Source organism: Mus pahari, chromosome 9 (assembly GCF_900095145.1).
Source record: "Mus pahari chromosome 9, PAHARI_EIJ_v1.1, whole genome shotgun sequence".
NCBI lineage: Eukaryota > Metazoa > Chordata > Mammalia > Rodentia > Muridae > Mus > Mus pahari.
The window spans coordinates 75089643-75099192 of record NC_034598.1 but is presented as its reverse complement, the minus strand read 5'-3'; the positions used below and the strand labels follow the sequence as shown (position 1 = coordinate 75099192).

Here is a 9550-nt window from a genome sequence, read left to right as displayed (position 1 = left end):
AAAAAAAAAAAAAAAAAAAAAAAAAAAAAAAAGAATTACATGATGAACTAGATACAAGAGAAGTTTCCTTCTTAAAAAGCTGCTGAAGTTGCATTTGTGGGACATAAAAACATGAAGATATTTATATTTAAGTAAATACATTTACAAAGTTCAGAAATAAATGATGGACTTTGCAAAGGCTTCACAGTAAGAAGTTAGAGATGAGACCACAGCATCTAGAAGATTTAAAATTTTCACAACCCTGGATATTGATGTGGACAGCATTCCATACGGCTGTGCTAGGTCCACCCACACACAGTCTCGCTTCGACAGGGTGGAGAAATCACTGGTAATTGGAGAAAGGCGTGACTCTATCATTGATAGAGGTGATGTTTACACTAGACACATCAAATGGTGGGTGATAGGATTTCATTAGCAATAGAAAGGGTTAAATGCTGCACATGGTATAGACAGAGGAAGGTCTCAGAGTATAAACTGTGCTACAAAGCCACAGAAGTTGTACAAATTGACTCCAGTGAAACACATGCATACAGGATGTCTTAGTTAGGGTTGCTGTCGCCGTGATGAAACACTCTGACTAAAAAGCAAGTTGGGAGGAAACGGTTTATTTGGTGTCCACTTGCATATCACTGTTCATCATCAAAGGAAGTTGGGGCAGGACCCAGGAGGCAGGAGCTAATGCTGAGATCATGGAGGGGTGCTGCTTACTGGCTTGCTCCTCATGGCTTGCTCAGCCTGCTTTTTCATAGAACTCAGGACCACCAGCCCAGGGATGGCACCAACCACAATGGACTGAGGTCCCAACCCCATCAGTCACTAATTAAGAAGATGCCTTCTTATCTATAGCCCGAGGCATTTTTTTAGTTGAGCTTCCCTCCTCTCAGATGACTTTAGACTGTGTCAAGTGAACATAAAACCATCCAGTGCACAGGGTCAGTCTTGAGTGGAAGGAGTGGACATCAGTTTGAAAGCAGGCTTGAATTCTAGAAATTATAGCTTACATTCTATTAAGTAGTGTGATAGAAAAGTACTAATAATCCCATCAGGGCAGAGACTTAAGAAAAGTCATCAGATATTGGTGTGACCAGAGGAATAGACGTTTGAACTGGAGAGGGAGGTTATACCCAGGAGAATTTTCCATTCAGATGGGAGTGAATGAGAACTAGGGTCAGGGCCATGACAATTAAAAAGATGGACCACTTTGGAAACATTACAGTAGAAGAATCAGCCAGTCTTTTCTGGTAGACTGTGTAGCTTCATGGATCTCAAAAATGATTTGGAATTTAAGAAATAAAGGGTGATGGTGTTATTAAAAGAAATGGGATGTCTCGAGTCAAGAGAGGGAGCTGTTGATAAATATTGATAGTTCTGAGAAGTTACCGCATGTAGTGACATCAAAGAATGGAGATTGCCTTGGGCTGGGACAGTAGACTAGGATTTGAGAGTCATCTACACAGAATCCTACTTGAGACTTTGGGGGAAAAAAAACACTGTTATGTCTAAGAGAAGGCTCAGGCTGGCTGATGGAAAATAACATGTATTTGTGCATTCATTTAGTTACTTTCAGTTATCTTTCCATGGTAGGAGAAAGTGAGTTATTATAATTTCAAAAATATTTAAACATATATATATGTATATATGTAATAATTTCAATATGTATAATTTTAAGTGTTTCTGAAGTTACAATATGTAACATATATTTTTATTGTGTATATACACATATATACATTATAATTTATATATATTATACATTGTAATTTATACATACACAAACATACATATAAGTAGAACGTTGCAAAGAAGACTGAAAACAGAGCAAAATATAAATTTTCCTGTAGATCTGAGCTAAAGTGGGAGAACTAGGTCTGAGAATTAGTAGGAGGACAATTTTAAGCTAAGCCTGGACATTTAGGACACAGGCTTTGAAATGGTAGATAAATAGTCAATGAGGCCCCGATCACTTTACTAGATATTTTTAAAGTCCTATTGGTGAGCTTTCTTTCATTCCTGCATTATAAAGCCAGAGACTACAAAAGGTTAGCTGAGTCCTGAGTTCAAGCCTTGGCTCTTCAACTAGCTGTAGTACATTAGATAATTTAGAATCTTTTAAATTAGTATCATTCATACTAATTTGCATATATATGCCTTCTCTGTTTTCATAGGAAGGCATATAGCGTCTATTGATCTTTCAGTCTGGGTACCACACTTACAGTAGTCATTATCATATATTACCATAGAATAGTCTGGCTATGAGGAGAGTTAACTCACCTAGATTTTTGGACTTACACTGTTTGTATAACAAAATCACTCAAGGACTTGTTTGTAAGAAGGCACCCCCCTCATTAAGGGACACTTCAGTGCATGAAATAACAGCATTCATTCTGTTTATTTCATGAATGTGTTACAAAATCCAAACTATCATTTTAAAGACACATAGCTTTGCTCTATGGAAAAATTGCTGTCAGCCTTCAACTTCATTTTCTTTGCTTTAGTGACTCAAGAACAAAAATCCAAAATAGATTTCCAATCCTGCTTCTCTGTGTGTAATTAACTCTAGAATTTCAAATTACGCATGGCTTCCTCACTTCCCATGTTTCTGATCTGCTTGTCTTACCATGCTGTATTTTTAAATGTCGATTTCTGAAATTTTCTTTTAATCTCTCCTCATTTATCCGTATGGGTTTAGCTTTGCTTTCCTAAATTACTGGAGAGCAGAACTATCTGAGCATTCAGAGCTTGAACACCAGCACGGGAAAACTAAAACAAAGTATGGCTTTCGTGTTCCACCAAGTACAATAAGCTATACGGAGGCCAAATGAATTCCTCAGCGTGCAGTACCAGGATTTAGTTGTTCTTCCTTGGGGTAGAAATACTGAGTGTGAGCTTGCTCCTCTGGTTTCCTCGACTGAGAGAAGTGATTGTTTAGAGCCTAGTTCAGCAGCCAGGATCCTGGAGCTGCTCAGTGATGAAGCTGGTAGTCTTGAACCTGCCTCTCCACCTGCCGCGGATATGTCTCCTGGGCCACTCCGTCTGGCTCCCTCTCTGTGTTTTGCAGACATTACCTTGGGCTGCAAACCCTCTTTCTTTACCATCTCTCTACTACTCCATGCTAGAGAACTTTAAAGTTGCGTAGATTGCTCACTCTCCTGTCACAGACTAAGATAAGTGGTGTTTTGGGAGACATGAAAGATGAATGATGCTAATTTATTCATTCTTTTTTTTTCCCCCTGTGCATGTGTGCTCATGTGCACGTATGCCTGTTGAGACAAGAGAACAGCTTTGTCAGTTCCCCGGGTGCCATCATCCATCTTAGTTTTTGAGACATCTTTTAGCAGCTTGGGCTGGCTGACCAGCGATCCTCGGAGATCTATCTGTCTCTGTCTCTGTCTCTGTCTCTGTCTCTGTTTCTGTAGTGTTGGGATTATAAGTACATGCTACTACATCTAGATTTTTTCCCCAATTTAAACATTATTATTATTATTAGCTTACATAAAAACTGGGTTTCAGTATGGCTGTGTGTGTGTATGTATCATTTCTTCTACCTTCCTGTAGTTTACAGCTGTTTTTTTTTTAATCAAAAGAAAGCTACTATATATACAATATATATATATAATTATATATTATATATATATATAATACAATATATATATATATAATACAATATATATACAATATATATATATAAAATGATACCTTGGGTTTTTATAGCCCATCAAGAAATAGGTAGTATACCCTAGTAGGATATGCTTACCTTGTAACCCGGCCGGCCTCCCTGGCCTGTCCATTTCCTCTTCCTCTCACCTCTCACTTCTCTTTTGGGTCCGTTTCTCCATTCTTCCTCGTCACCTGTTTTCACCTTCTCTTTCCTTTGCAGAGTCTCAGGCTTTACCCCCATCTACTCTTGTGTTTGTGTGTGTGTGTGTGTGTGTGTGTGTGTGTGCACGCGCGCGCACATTACATGGTAGGATCTGCACATAAGACACATAAGAGGCCACATAGGCTTTATCCACATTTACACTCGTCTGTGTGTGTGTGTGTGTGTATATACACATTACATAATAGGATCTGCACATAAGACACATGTTGTTGTTTTGTTTTTTGTTTTTTGTTTTGGTTTTTTTGTTTGTTTGTTTTTCTGAGTTTGGGTCACCTCACTTAGTATTATACATTTTAGATCCAAGCATTTTCTGGCCAATTTATCTTAATTTCCCCTCTCTTTATGGCTGACTAAAACTCTGTTGTGTATATGTACCACATTTCATTAGCTCCCCACCTGCCAGTGGATGCACAGGCTGGCTCCATTTTCTTGCTCTCGTGAATAGAGAAACAGTGAAATTTATCCATTTCTATGTTCAAGAAATACTTGCTGTGTGTAGATTATACTGCATGTCAGGTCCTGTTCTAAGAATGGTGCTGCAACAATGAGAAGAAATCTCGTCTTATGGAACTTACTTTCTAATGAGAAGAAATAGATAGCAGACCATACATAAAATCATTTGAGATACTCTTCCCGAGAAGACCTGGCTAGTCCTCCCAGCTGATGGCAAAGCCCTCCCCGCTTCTTTTAGACTAAGTAGTACAAGCATTATTAACTGGGTTTCTCATTCTGGGTTTTTACATGAATTTAGCTATTGGGGGGGGGGGAGTTAGAAAGACACATTTTAATCCCTCCCCTCTTTCTTCCTCTCTAGGCTGGTAACAGTTCATGTTTGCTTCATAAATGAAGCAGCCTTAAACAAATTCCTATTCTGTCTCAAGTGACAGACCTCATCCTTAGCTGTTCTTGCTACCTGTGACCTTGTGTGGATGATTCAGATGTCGGAGCAGAGTGCTTCCCTGTGAAACCTGCACTGGATTATCATCTGTAATGAAGAATCTGCACGGAGCAGGACTCTGAAGGTTTTGCAAGTGATGATAGGGACAAGAACATGTGTCCAGTCTACTTGCACTGTTTGCATGGCTTGGGAAATGTCTGAGTGCTGAAAACCCACCCAGCTTTGTTCTTCAGTCACAACCTGCAGCCTGTAGTTAATTATGGTCTCTGCAAGTAGATTTCAGCCTGGATAGTGGGGGGAATCTTTTTTTTTCACAAAGGGATGTAGAAAACAATTAAAACAAAACAAAACAAAATAACTCCATAGCATCAGCCACTGTATGGAGTTGAAAGCCATGGGGAGTATTTTTTTTTTTTCTTTTGAGCAGGCTCATTCGCTCTGTAGTTAATGATTAACAAGAGCAGCCTAAATGTAAGCTCTTCCTAACATTAAGTCATGTGCACCATATCCTACTAGAGAAATGGACATGGGTAGCTAGTTCTATTCATGTGGTGGAGCCCGTGCTGAACTTCAGTATAATGCCACGGCATATGGCAAATGGAAGACTCTCCAGAAAAGTCCTTACAGGAGAAAATTGTCAATGTGGACCAGTGGAAGAACATGCCAAGGAAGACATTTGGCCCATCATGAAGCCGGTCTTTTCCCTTGACAGTCACTCTAGAATGTGTAAATCATGTTTGCAATAGTATATAATGTGACATGTTTATGTTTTGAAACTACTGCAGAGGTATGAAAACAGATTTGGTAGAAATGCTGAATGTGTAAGAATCTTCCCCCCACACACACACTTTTTTTTAAAATCTTGATGGGAGAGAATAAGAATGGATGATGGTATTTAGTACCTAAGATTAGAAATGGACACTTTATTCTAATACGGAAGTTGCAAACTAAGTCACTCATATTCTAAAAGAATGCAAGGACTCAGAAAGCATTAGTTATTTGCAGTATAACCATTATCTCTTTAAACATAGCCACTTATTTAAATCAGGCACTCTGTATTCATTAAGGTTTATGAAATGAAATAAAAAGAGAGAGCTTTATGTAGCTGTGCATGTCAGTTTGCTATTTAAAATGTGTGACAGCATTTCTCATATTAGACAGAAATTGGCAGTGATTCCATGATGAGCATTGCACTTTCAAACCAGAATTTACAGGATGTTCTGTAGATGCCCCTGATAGAAATACGTTGAAAGCAATTGGCTAAAATCAAAGTATGACCTTTTCTTCTGCCTTTATTTCTGGTGAAGGTTCTTTTCACCTACTGTAGACATACAAAATTTAAAGCTTTTCATACTAACTCAACTCTTGTAGTAATCTTATTTGCCCTGTACTAAAACCTTAAGACAACCCCTTTCAATGTAATTACACAAAAGTGCACGGAAACCTAACTGCTAGCTTCTACCCGGTCTCGAAGCTGCATGTAAAGTTCTAGCTGACGTTCCAAGCTTGTCCAAGCACGACTCCAGTACATGATGGCTGCTCTTCTTTGTACCAAAGAGTTCAGATGGTCTCTGTAGTTCCCTCTCTAATGCTCTGAGGTTCCTCCAATGCTATCATGCCTGCAAGATGAAGCCCAGTGCACCGAGACACTGGATTTGCTTGTGCGAGCCCTCAGACATTCCACGATACAAATAATTAGTAATCAATTAGAAATCAGCTTAGTTACTGAAAGGACCTATTCTGTTGTTTGGCATTGACTGCTTTGAAACTAATAATAGCTGTAGGTTAACATGAGTCATAGGTGTAGCTGTATATAGATTGAGCCTATCGTTCCTTCTCAGTTTTGTGGCTTGATTTATTTATCTGGTAGTTTCATTTTGCGTAGGCTTATGAAAATACTATTTACTGAGTTTGAGAGTACAATAAATATACGTTTGTTCTCAAAGTTAGCAGTTGGATTTTAACACTCAAAAACGTGGTCTTAAAATCAGGAGAGCTACATAAACAAATTTAACAGATTATAATCCCTGATATGGTAGAAGGTGGAAGATGTGTCCTGCTTATTAAACATGTTGGTTCATTGAGAGTAACATAGACTGCCATTTTTTTTAAATACTAAGGTTCAATAAAATGCATGAACAATAGGAAAATGCTGAACATGATTTTGAATGCTAGCTGCTTAGATGATAACTATGGCATATCTGCTTTCCGATTAAAAATATGTATCCTTTGCATAGCTTATTCCATGTATGTTCTGAAATTTGTTCTTAAATTATGAAGACCCCCAAACCAAGAAGATAAAGTATAAAATTGCCCTTGAAATTAACCATTTTTTTCTGAGCATTCTCTTTTGTAATGTGTAAGATTTGATTTTTTTAATGAAAATGATCTAAGAAATCTGCAGAGCATAAATTGTATTGAAAGCTTTGTACCTCCTTGGGAGAACCCAAGCCTATAACAAGACTCTTTGTGTGATCAGTGGGTAGCGTTAGTGCGGTCCTGGTTTTTGTATTGTTATCTAACATGCTTAACACACTGCCATGTCTTAATGAATCACAGAAGAATTGAAGCTTTCAAATAAAATAATAATAATAAAATCCTAAATTGTACTACAAAAAGCATATGATAAAAAAAATGGAAACACATAAAAGTATGTATCCACAATGAAGTATGTGCTTTTAGTTAAGAATTAAACACACTTTGGTGAACTTTCACGTACTTTGAAAAAAATAATAAAATCAGTGTTGCATAGTTTGGTAATTTGATTCGATCGAAGTTATAAATGAATGGAAAAATCTGTTGTGGAATCTTTGATGGTTTCCACCGTCTCTAACCATAGGTTTTGATTTTGTGATTTTAATTCTGATAACGGAATCTTAGCTGTCCTGTATGCCTTGTTGAAGAAATAATGTTTTTCAAACTAGGCAGTTAGGTGTAGTTGAGTGAACATTGAGAAAGGTAGCCAGGAGTTTGTTCTACTTTGCCACAAACGGATATAATGTCCCCGCTTTCTTTGGATCTCAGTGTCGTGTTTGTGTGTAGATAGGTCAGAGACCAGTCTTCAGGAGTGAGCCGTTATGCCACAAAATTAATAAAGCAAAGAAAAACAGCAAAAAGAATCCTAAGCAAAATACCCAGCTCTGGCTTCTGAACAATAGGTTAGACAATGAGAAGTCCTGGCTGTTTTAGTTTCCAATGTAAATAGGGTCCCTTAGTAAAAGTGAATTCAGTCTTACTTAGGGTGGATTGCATAACTATTTACACATGAGATGGTTTTTACCTTTGCTTAAACAAGCGTTTGGGAATCACCTCTGAGGAAGGAAAACCAGTCGTGCATTTTCATCAGGAGGAGAAATGTATATGTATAGCATTTGGAAATGTATCCGAGGATGAATTTTATTGAAAACTAAGAACAACTAAAAAAGAAATGTAGGGTGCTACTAAGGATCTTGGATGCCAAGAGATATTTTAAAACCAATTTTGTAAAAATGATAACCCATAAATTCTATTTAAAATTGGAAAAATAGGACAAGCAATTTGAAGTAAGCCAGTTTATCTTTAGAATTATATTGTGAAATTGGCTTTAAATATAACCATTCCGATCAAAATGTATTTATGGAGTCTGATTACATAACCCTTGTTAACTGTCGTTCCACACAGTCTTAAAAGGCCTCTGTCAGGATAAAATGACAGTATCTCTTTCCTAACTGGTGTGGGCTTAGGAGTGATCTATACTAAGGTGAATATTTATGATCCTGGAATGTTTGTAAGCATTGTAACTGCCACCTCCAAATATTTTCTTATAAGACTGTTTTTAGAAGAAGAAAATTGTTTAAAACAAACAAAAGCTATGGTATTTTCATTTACTCAATTTCTAGGCTAAAAGAGTTCACTGAATAAATTTTTCCAATCAAAATTCCTATAGTCTTACTCTCCAGTAGTCTAGGCATTCATATGTGATTACTGTGTCTCTCTACCACTGTTTTTTAAGTCAATGGACTTGAGAAGTATTCTGACATTTATATGGCTTCACAGATATATTGCTAGTTCAGTCATAGATTGGAGTTTGCATATTGTAATGTAAGTGTATGTCAACACTATTCTAAATAGTTTATGACTGAAGTTTAATTAAATAAAAGGTTGTAAAATGTGATGTGTATGTGTATATACTGTATGTGTACTTTTTAAAATAGGTATATGTCCTGACCCTTTTGATACAGGTTTGAATTTGAAATTACATTATATAAACATATACTTTATTGTTCTAAATAAAGAATTTTATGCACCATCATAAATCTGCCCTCTCATTTGATACCTTAAAGTTATTACTTTATTAATAACGTGGATTAGCATTTACTAAGTTAAAATTCATTTTTATGTGATCCCTTGTCATCAAGAAGCATTTCATAGAAATGTAGATTCAGGAGCTAGAGAGGTGGCTCAGCGGTTAAGACCACTGACTCCTCTTCCAGAAGACCTGAGTTCAATTCCCAGCAACCACATGGTGGCTCACAACCATCTGTAATGGGATCAGATGCCCTCTTCTGGCATGTCTGAAGACAGCGACAGTTCACATACATAAAACAAACAAATAAACCTTAAAAAGAAAAGAAGAAAAAAAAAAAAAGAATTGTAGATGCAAATGGATAAGAAATTATTTTAATTCAATAAATAATTTTTATAACAGTAGATAAAGGTAATCAAGATGAAACAATGAAAAACGTTCAAGAGTTTTAAAACCTAAGTTAGGAAGAGAAATGAAACCTACTGTAATA

The 9550-nt window shown here is 36.9% G+C and overlaps 1 protein-coding gene across 2 annotated transcripts in view; it reads left to right on the top strand.

The window, feature by feature from the left end:
• Positions 1–9070, top strand: part of Kitlg (KIT ligand) — an 84925-nt gene extending 75855 nt beyond the window's left edge. For both annotated transcript variants that reach the window (XM_021204451.1, XM_021204450.1), the window contains one exon: positions 4692–9070. The gene's annotated coding sequence lies outside the window, so the exon portion shown is untranslated. The remainder of the gene's footprint in view (positions 1–4691) is intronic.
• The last annotated feature ends 480 nt before the right edge of the window (positions 9071–9550 follow it).